The following is an 11618-nucleotide window of genomic DNA, read 5'->3' as shown; positions in this document are numbered from 1 at the left end:
AATGACAAGAAGAAGAAGAAGAAGAAGAAGAAGAACAACAACAACAACAACAACAACAACAATAATAATAATAATAAAAATAATGTTGATGTCACGGGTAGACGCTCCAAAACACCCAATCCTAAAACACTTTAGTTTATAGTTAACGTAATTAAATACATCCCAGTTCCCGGTTACAGTAATAGACAAATCACTTCGTAAGCTACCAGTTTTGAGCAAGAAGTTTTATTATTTGTTTGTTTGTTTCCTGTCCACGGGATACGCTCAATGGATAAACGGGCACGCGAGTCTCCGCTGGGCAACGGCACCAGAACACACTTGGCTCGCGCTAAAAGCGCTCCGTTGTATGTGTCTTTGTTGAATAACACCATCGTGTGGAGAGCTTATGTAGAAGCCACTTTAGCAAACGTCCACCGCTCACTTATTACAGTTCCAAACTCCGCAAAATAAATCTCACCTATGATGGGTATGTTGAAGCAGTACTTGTGGGGATGATAGTGATTTATCATTTATGTGGTTATAACAGACATAAATTCAGAATATTATAAAACTACTTAATATTTCAGGGGACGATGAACAACATATCAATCTGAATTGTGCCAAAATAATATTTGACCCGAGGCATGTTCTTTCAGGCTGTATGATCCAGAGTGCAAACGACTGGACAACGCTGCATAGGAAATATAACTGACGAGTACCTGTACAGTACAACAGAAAACAAAGAAACAAACAAATCCAAACATGACTTGATTGCGCTTTGTGAATTTTCAGGTGAAGCGCATATCGACAAAACGGTGACCCACTCTTACTTTCTCCTTTAAGATTCCCCGCATGATAGGCTACACCATACATGACCGTAAACTGTCCCGCAATGGTACCCTAACTGAAATGTGACACATTTCACTCAAGCAGACATGACACCTTACACACTGAACCCGCCGCTTACCTGACTGTGAAGCGCTCGTTCGGATCATTAAAGTAAAGACGAGGAAATAAAAAGAGCGAGTTAGCTTCATTTTTCCTAGTGGTTAAACAGTTCTTTCTTTTCTTTGTTCACATCTCTGGTGAAGTATCCAGTTTCAGAGTGATGATGAAACTCAGATACAGCGTGTCCTCGGTGCGTAGTTCTCAATATCACATTCGGTCATCTGAAGTCTGTTGACTGATTTTGACATGCAAATAAACGACAGGCGCTTAAGAATGAACAGTGCTCTGCAGATCCTTCAGTGAATAAACCGTTTGGTCCACAACGAAACGTTCTGACCATAATCACTCCTTGCACATTTGGACACCAATTCAAGCTTTCACAGCCTGTTCACGCCTTCTCGGTCATTTCACACCGCCCATCCAAGGATGGATTGGTCAAGGGAACGATCTTTGCGGGTCTAAACCTTACCTATCACACGCTCTTATTTCGACCCTTTGGATTATATAAATATATATTATATATAAACTATAGATATGTCCGGATAGAATCCGAAATACGTTTTAGTTGCACACAACACTGTGATTTGGGGCCGCTTTACTGGTAATATAAGCTCCTCAGTTCCAGTACACAAAAAGCAAAGAGAATTCCGTCGCTTAATTCACTGCGTTTCTTGAAAAATTCTTGTCTTAAATATATTTTCTATGGAGTATCGGAAATCAGCTTGAAGTTCAACTTGAAGATTTTGATTTATCCGTGTATCCGTCACCTTGTTCTTTATAACAATTAAGAATTTACTAGTTATATTTCTCTGAGTGAAGTCATTTCGTGGATGTGTATTTTATTACACTGAGGGCAAAAGCATTTTGTGATGCTGTAAGTAACTATTTTTTAACGCACTGTAAAGTATCAGATGATGAATAAACTTTAAAAAAAAAATCTGTAAATAATCAAAGTGATTTGTTTAAGCAACCGCCGCCGCTTTGAAATCTTTGCAGTAAAGATTTTTAGGTGTGAAGAAGGAAGTTGTCGTGTGTGACATAACCTGCGGATGTCTGCTAAGGGCTCTGGATGTAAATGTATCAGACATGCAGGAATACAGGTCCTACAGCATTTGTGGGTACCCTTATATTTTTTTTAATCAAAAACTGTAATGGGGGGGGGGGGGGGGGGGGCTTAATTTTCGAAGGCTTTGATTAATGTGGTGGAAAAAACAGAGCAAAAGTGGTCCAATTGTGCCATCTAGTGTATGTAGTGCCATCTGAATGAATAAATAAATAAATATACCCGTTGGCTGAAATAATGTCAGTTCTAATGTCAGTTCTAACGGAAACCTACATAGATACTTGCGTAAATTTATACTTTACTAAACCTCCAGTAATGTGATTTTGTTACCATAAATCTTGTCGTGCCGTTTTCTGGCTATATTCGTTTAATCTCACAAAATGCAGCATATGCTTGAGAATGATGGTGCGAATATGAAAAGTATGAAATTATTTTATGTGAGTTCTATAAACAAAGATGTTCACTGATGTTAATATAGTTTTATTCCTCTGACGGGGAAAAAATCTTATCTCTAATCTTCCAGGAGATCTACTTTATGACTTTCAAAAAGTCGACAAGTACACCTGTGAATACTGTGCTACAAAGTTTGATGGTTTTGACAACACACCTGTCTTGGATTTTTCAATTGTTTTCTTCAGCCAGACAAAAGTCCATTTGAAGCTGAAATGCTTAGGCATTGTGGCAAAGAAGCCATCAAAGGATTAAAAAAGCTGTCTCAAAGAGACCTTGCCTGATGAAACAACCAAAGGGTAAATGCTAACAGCGTAGAAATTGGTGAAAGGTCATCTAAGAGATCACAGCTTTTCACATTTTTTTGAGCCAAAGAACAGCAGAGTAGCAGAGGGCACTTTTTCAGGTCTTAACACCATCCTGAGTAATTCTAAAACCACGTTGGGAAAGCATAGCAATATCGAAGTGTTAGGAGTTTTGTGACAATCTGAATAGGCTGGATTTTGATGCAGACATAAACCTGGATCAGTGATTCACTTCTACATAAGGTTCACAGAGTCAAACAGAGGGAAAGGTCAACCTTTAATACTGGAAGTAGAGATGCAAACTGTTTTGGCTTTAGGGGGTTTAAATGAATGTAATATGTGAGGAAGATAAGATCATACAAAAGATGTGAAAACCTGTAGTATTTGCAATTTCTGTGATTTCATTGTAGTCCGTTGTGTTTGTTCTCCAAAGCTTTTTTAACAACTGAGTGGACTCAGCTGAGTGGAAAATGAAATGACACAGAGAAAAAGACAGAAGATTGGAAAATTGTAGCGCTTTGTAACCTCATGCTGTTACCGTCGTGCATTTGTTGGTAAACAAAAGCAAAACCATATTCTTATATGCCTGTCAAGCTGGAATACCAAAACGTGCACCTGAGGTACGAAATTTGGTTAGTTGGTCACCCAGAAAAATACAATTTACATTTATTATTCATCCACCCTCGGGATAAAAAGGGCAAATTGCAACAATTCTATTTAGAAACTCTAGAGATGATTTGACAAATCATGAACTACGTGACTGAACAAAGCGCTGAAAGACAAGGCTAGATTCAGCTATTTCGCATTATATTTCTGTATTGTCCAATATATGAAAGTCCAAAAGCAACTCAAGTGTCCTCGGGATAGAACGGTAATCCATCCCCATACATCGGCAGACGAGGCAGCTGTGGGGAAACTCCTCCATGAATAATTCACAATGAATCACCAACCTTAGTCCCGCGGTTCCTGTAGCCGTACACTGATAATAATAATGGGCCTCTCCACTTGTTATTAGTCCAACCATTCACAAATGCATGTAAACACCGTGACTGTCACGCTAGCAGGCTATTACGGATGCCCGTGAGACAAATCAGTTCTGAGTTATTTTCCTCACACTGCTGAACATCCATTAAATCGGGATTCAATTTATGTGGTGTATTGATGGAGAAAACACTTGATTAAACAGCTAACTTTAGTCATTAAATATTCCGCTCTTTCCTGAACCGTCCTGTTTGTTGAGTGTTTTGTTTGACGCTTCAACATGGACGGACAAAAAAAAGGCGTTAGTGATAAGCCGGAACAGCATAACCCTTGACTTTGTAAGCTATATCTTCTAATTGACAGCAGACAGGTTAAACTTTCCGTGATTGTTCTGCGTCAAATACTCCAAATGCTCACCATCCATCTGCTCTTGAGATGCGGTTTACCACCCAGCGAAGGGCAGGAGGGGTTCGGCAAACGAGGCAATAGCCGTGAATCAGTTTCCAGCTCTTTCCTCGGTAGCTAGGAGGACGAGTATAAAACATTAAAGTATTGGCAGGTCTCAGATAGGCTAGACTCTGGCTTTCATGGGGCGTTAGGATTCATAATAGCTTTTCTCCACTTCCCGTACTTCTATCAAACTTGTATTGAGCGCCTGTGACACATAAAACCGCTGCAGACCCTGATGAGAAATAACCATTGTCAGCTTCTGTCTGGATGTCAAAGGATTTAAACCCCCTGATGGAGGATAATCGGGCCGACAAGCGACACAGATAGACGGGATAGGGCAGGATGTGTGTCAGCGGACAAATAGTGAAGGAGAGGGAGCGTTAGCTCTGTAAAGACACACACGTACAGACTCATATAATTACACGCGTACATACCAAGATTAGAATTAGATCAATCAACTGATGTACTTTTAGCGGAGGCCTCGTCAATGCCACTGAATGCATTGCAAATTAAAGACAGATTAATGAAAGTGTGAAAAAGCAAATGCACCCAAACTCGTTCTTTTCGTAGAGCTTTGTATGCATTATTGGGTTTTTTTTTCCGGAAAAAAAATCAAACCAGTCGAGAGATTACAGTGCTGATTGGCTGATTTGGGCTTAGCTCTCCCATGTAGCTTTTAAAGGAAAGTTAATTAAATGACGTGTCCCTTCAGATTTGTTTATCTCTAGCCAAAAAAAATAGGTTTTGGCGGAATGTTTTTAAACTGTGCATGCCAAGCTCCAGTGTCAAGCGTCTGTGATAAGGTACAGACTGTGAAGTGCATGACGCGATTGCAAATCCAATAAATCAAATTATAATTGCCTCTTTAAATGATGACAGTGGTGCTGATCCTAATTAGAATTACATGCGGACATTATGAGTCTTTCAGTTATGGCACCGGGAGTCTCTTCGTGAGAAGTTTGCATCCCAACTGAGAACACTAGCGATAACGCCGCGTCACTCAGTTTCACGTCTTAAAGGCTGATTTATACTTCTGCGTAGGCTCTATACGCGAAGCCTTAGTCCTCTCCTTTTAACTATTCTGTCTATGTAAAATGAAATGTCAGCCAGAATTTATACTGCCCAGCTGACTCCCCAAATGCCAGTAATGTGCCGGTCGCCACAGTTTAATTTCTACGGCAACACGCCTGACACATGTACACGCGCGCGTGCACAAAGACGCACACAGACAGTACCCGCTCCGTGACAGTAAAAATGCTATTCTGTGTTAAACACAAGGCGAGATATTCAGCTCATGGGATATAGATGTAAGGTCCACAAGCCAGCCTACGTAGACACACCTCAGAATATAAAATGTCACACATGCCACGGCCAGGGCTTGCAACAAGCAGCAAGCAACAGACACGGGTTTATGTACATTACAGCCTCGGATTCTGAGATCACAAACTCATGCTGCCAGTTACCAACACCTCGACTAATGAATCAGCAGCATTCCGCTCCGTAGACAATGTTGTATGAATGAGCACTGCATTGAGATGGCTATAAGAAGTCAGAACTTGTGCCTCAACCGCCAAAAGCATCAAATTCATAACAGGCAACAGAGGAAAAAGAAATCATGGACTTACCATTAACCACCTTTAGCCCTATTAGGTTCACAATAAGTCTCGCTGAGTGTCCACAAGGGGACGTTTGTGAAGCAAAAAACGATCCATCATGATATCGCTAAAGCTTCTATAATGCTAAGTTACAAAAAAAGCGCTCTGGCTAGTGAAAGTAAGGTCAGAAGTTCAATGCGTGCGGCGCCCATTGGTTGAATCAGATCACCCGTGTTGGCTTTATGTTTGTAGACTAAAAACAATCACTTTGTTTTATTAATGTATTTATTCATTTTTTAAATTATGAATAATAGTATTCACCCATTAAAAATTAAATATTCTAAATAAACCACAGAAGTTTCTTGGGGGTGCTAAGGAGATACTATCGCTATCCTAAGGGTAGTCACAGCACCCCTAAGCCCCTCCCTGACATCACTGCATGTAACTTTGTTGTGAAACTAAACTAATGCTTTCGTATCGTGCAGATGATATTCTGTGTAATGCCATGAGTTAGAGTAAACAAAAAGAAAAGTACACAACTGGCAACATTGTCAATTGATTTAGGCCCATCTCTCGTGCACATAAAATGCTTGTTTTTGTTTTTTCACATTTTAGCACTTTGTTCTCGTTGACAGCGGGCATTGTATTTTTGAAATCACTTTTATAGTTTCTTCAAGAACTTTTATCTGTGGATAGGGAGGGCAAGAGAGGAACCTCAATCCTGCGACCGTAATTCATCTCTTACCTGACAAGTGCTCAATACGTTTTCCAAATTCAGCGCATGGACATGAGAAACCATGAGTGGCAGGAAACAAGATTGTATGTGCGCTATTACCTCCTTCGACATTTCCACCGTTCCGCTAACACCAGACTAATTATACACATGACTGTACCGCGCGAGCGAGAGAGAGGGATAGAGAAAAAGACATTGTTCAGGCGACAGAACTCTTCCTGTTATTTTAAAGAGCTTTGCCAAAAGCATCCGACCAGCAATCATCTGCATGCACATCCAAACAAAATCCCCATCTCTGCGGGAGCGCTCTGAATGCCGTGTCAATCGTTAATGTGTCGAACACAATGCTTTGTGAAATAAGGTTGCTTAGCAAAGATTGCAGAGCACGTAAAGTAGAGTTGAACTTTCCTCTTAGAAGGCTCCTGAGAACCGTAACCCTTTATATGCAGGAGGCGGGAAGAGGAGATAATTGGTATTCAGTCTTTCTCGCCTGATTGTGTTTCTATTCAATAGAATAATGACAGCTTGATTATGAGCTTCACTTTCCGATAGACAATAGTGTTGAATCCAGATACCACTAACATCCTTAATTTCATCTTTATGAAATGGTTTGGGAGTACAGCTGTCATTATACCCCTTTTTGTTAATGTTTTGACCAAGTTTCGGCATTGGAGCGCAGCCACAGTTGGTGGCTGTAAGCGGTTGGTCACTAAGACTCTTGTTCCTACCACATCCATATTGCCATTTCCCAAACAACACTCAGGAAATGCCACATTCATGAAATGGCAAATGCCTTGGCAGCATTTTAGCAAGACCTCAGCTGTTCTGAGTATGTGATGTAGATTTCACAGATTTAGGTGCTGCAGTTCTTTTCTTAGCCATCTGTTTTGTAAATGAAGCATAGTATGTCATTTGGAAGAGGCAAACCAAATAAGACAGGTCTCAGTTATGATATGGCTCATGTCCTGTGTGAGTAAAGTCAACCTTGTCTCTATAATGAGTGTGAACAGGGAACAGGAGTCAAACAGAACAAAGACAAGAAAAAACAGAAATTCATCATAAATTTGCTATTATTCCAGATTCAAAAGAAGATTCCAAGGCAGCCCCAGTAGGTGAAGCTGAATTTGCATCAAAACTGGTATAAGCAGTAATTGTTCCCCTGACATTTTTCTGTATATCAGACAAGACGGCTTTTGTTCAGTCTTGATCCTACACACTTCACTGCCATGGTGATCTGTGTTCCTCTGTCAATACCTAAACATCTTAGAGATGGTAGAGAGGCAGTGTCAGGGTACAAAACGCTCCTCATCTCAACTATTCAGTCTGCTCTGAGACAGCTGTCTCCATCAGTTCATCTGTTAGTCAGTGCAAGTGTTTGAAATAACATGTCTCCTTTACTCCTAACTGAGTGCAGTGCAGTCTGGAAGCACAGTTTGACAGCAGGATTTCAGTTCAGATTGTTTCAGTTTAGTCAAATGAATTCACATTAGAGAGAACAGGTGATTCCCCCTTTCACACTAACAGATAATACGCTATAAATAAATAAATAAAATAAAAGTAGCAAAAATCAATACATGCCCTGAAGCGGCCCGTTTCTGTGTGTGTACTCGTGTATCAGTGTGTGAGTAAAGTATTGGTTACTCTTCAGATGGACAGAAAGTTAAAGTTATCACTCACAGTACAGTTGTGAAGCCCACAGGGAAATATAAGAATCCCTTCAGAATTAAGAACATCTTATGAACACCATTGGCAAATGCAATGGTGCTCTCTCTTAATAATCCTGATCAATTAAGAAAACTACAATAAATTGTAAATTGCATAACAGACAATTTAACACTGTTCAGATATCACTGAGAGAAAGTTTCTGTCAAGGCTGAGCCACTAACAAGCATGCAAGCCTCTATTACCCGTCAGGCACATCTGATGGCCATCAGACAGGTGGACTCATCTCTCTCATACTAATCATGTAAAATCCTCCACTTATCTCCTCAATTCCAGTCAGGGCTTCAAAAGACCACACATCCAGCATACCATCTGATGAGCTACTGGGAAAATAAAAGCACTTTCAAGTCCGTCTGACTACTGGAGGCTCATCAGTCCACTTTTCTTTTACATTTCTTTCAAAAATGTCGTATTGAGCTACAGCGAGGGGGGCGGGGCGACTGGGAGTGTTGTTGTTGTATTTTGTTGTGTTCAATTTTCAACCACTAGGTGTCAGTACAGTGCCAGGGCTAATGATATGCCGTATGCTGTGATGGGAGTAGGAAATCACAATGCCTTTTAGGATTGTAATTCCTTTCTATTTGAGTGCAGTTTTCTTGGCTGTATCTGCTCTGATCATCCACCACCACAAAGCGGAAAGTACAGGAAGTTTATTTAATTTATTAATGTCTTTCATTTTTCAGAGGTGTCAGGTCCCAAAACATATTTATTTTTATTTATCATGGGGAAAAAGTGAATGTTTCAAGACCTGAAAAATTCATGACATAGAAAAGGGGCAAACCCCCCCCCCCCCCCCAGATATTTAAATTCTAAAAAAGAAAAATATCTGTCTTAAAGAGTTGTTTTTTCCCTCTGCACATGGGTTCACTGAATTCCCCTGTCCCCCTCCTGTTTCCGTGCATTTTCCCCTGCATGCTCAATATTCTTATACAGGCAATGAAATGGAGGCCTGGGGAAACGGTGGGCAGCAGACTCCGTCTCTGTCTGCTGAACACACAGAGCCTACTATGCACCAGTATGTTTTTTTACTTGTTTTTATTTGTTTGTTTGTTTGTTTGTTTGTTTTTTAATGTATACATTTCGTTTGACCAGATGCTTACAATGGCATTCAAATATTTCCCAACATTATTGTTTTGTTTATAGTGTGTGACTTGTGACTTGTGTTCTGAAAAGTTACGCAGAAAAAATGACAGCCACTTCAACTGAAAATCAAGTGTCCAAAGTTCAAATACCATATCAAAGCATACAGAAAATATTCATAATAGAACTAAAAAGAGAAAGTTGTTTGATATTTTATGTAATATTACTTTACTGCTTTACCTTGTATATTAAATTCAAATGTGTACACATATTTCTGTTTGAAGTTTAACTTCCAGTACACAACCCCCTGAGCTGTAACCAGAGCACAAACAACATGTGCATGTGAAATTCGATTGTGATTGCAGTGTGAACCTGAACACTGTGTGCTAGGTGACTAAAAAGTGTTTTACCTCTTTAATAATATACTGTCGCATGTAATGTAATGGTATGAGAGGAAAGAGGCAAAACAAAAGTAAATAAATTAAATTTCAGTAGTATTCAATTTTTACAAATTTCCTCTAATATGATCAAATGTAAATATTTCTTGTTGCTGTCTGATCAGTCTTTTTTAGTTTTTCATCACTAAAAGAAACCAGCCATGGTCATTTATCTCCAATGACTGTCATGACTGAGTTAATGACACCAAAATGACTAAGAGCAATAACATTCGCAAACTAATGACTGGAAATTGTTTAATATTACATTCTCCTATCCGTAACTCCTATTAACAGAGTTGTCAAACAGCAAAATCAAATAATGTGCAATGTCATCCTTCACATTTGGACTGACCATGCACTGGCTTCTATACCCAGTGGTTATGAAGGGTTCACCTACATGCCACAGTCAAGGTGGGAGAAGCTGGAGATTAGTACAATGTTCTGTGGGGTGAGCAGTGAACCTGTTATTTTATCTGGATGACTTGTGAGTAGTATGCAGACAACAGAGAGAGACAAGGAGTACATGGTCAAAATTGAAGAAATGGTCAAAATAGAGGAAATGGCCTTCACTGTGTAGCCAACTGCTTGCCACTGTTTCTACCATGCATCCTGTCTTCTGCATTTCAAATTAGATGGTAGTTTTATAAATATTTTATTATATTTACAAATTTATCTTTGTCGCCTGTATAGGTATTGGTGCCTCTCTACCACAGTGTGTGTTACATTGAAAACACTGGACACCACAGTAAAGAGTGCATATTTAAGGCATGTTTCTCTTTTTAATTACAGACTTGTTTCAAACTCTTGAGGGCTATGTGCACAAGGCCAGTAAGTTTGTGGTTACCATTTCAGCTCCTTTCTTAATTTTCCTTTTTTCTCAATTTCACCCTGTTTGACAGTTCTTACATTTCAGCTACATTTCAAAATATTTCATCAGCCATGCGTGACAGAAAGTACACATGTAACAGGCTGACACGCTGGACAGAGCTGAATGAGGAATAAATGCCTTATGAAATGTATGATTAGGTCATAGGTTATGGTGCTGTTTAGTATCTGTTTTCTGTTGGGTGGGTCATTCAGTCAAATTGGACAGAAGCCAAGTCAGAGAATGCTGCATCCCCATCATGGATGCATGCTGAAGTGTTCCTGCCTCTAGCTAACCTGAATCTCTTCACACACCATTTCTGTTCAGCGGAGAAACTCAAACGCTATTGAATGTACAGAACTGCTCAGAGAGTGAGGATTATAACAGGGTACGTTGGGGGAAAAAAACACTGTGTATTACTTTCTGTGTTTGTTTTAAAAGCACCTCTGAGAAATCACTGATGTTTACAAGTTTCCAGAGTTAAATTAGCAAGCGTTTCTATTCGAATTAGGTACATTCCGAAACATCAGACAAAAAATTAGTTCCTATAAATTCAGATATGGAACATTATATGTATATAACAATCACCCATGATCCATGTTTTGCTGTTTGTGATAATATATCTTGGTTATGTTTAGATTGCCGTGCTCACTAGAGCGGTCACATGCTATGTCATCAACCAAAAGAAAAAAAAAAGAAAAGCAATGAGCTCTGGTCCATTATTTATTTGTATACTTGAACATCAAAACATTTTCTCATGAGATGCAAAGTAAAGAACTGAAGAAACTTTATGTAAAAGAAGCTTCAGAGGCAGCAATTTTCCAGTTTTGCAAACTAAATCAAGAGTTAAATATTTAACACAACTCATGAAAGGAAACTGTATATCAACAAGCTGAAGGGGGAAAAAAATTCCTTGAAGTCATTTTCATATTCCTGTAATTCTAGTTCATCAGTCCAAGAACTTCTGGGTTTTCTTTCCAAATCGTCTCATTTCAGGAGTGATTTACAAA

Source organism: Chanos chanos, chromosome 7 (assembly GCF_902362185.1).
Source record: "Chanos chanos chromosome 7, fChaCha1.1, whole genome shotgun sequence".
Classification (NCBI taxonomy): Eukaryota; Metazoa; Chordata; class Actinopteri; order Gonorynchiformes; family Chanidae; genus Chanos; species Chanos chanos.
Note: the sequence above shows the minus strand (reverse complement) of the source record.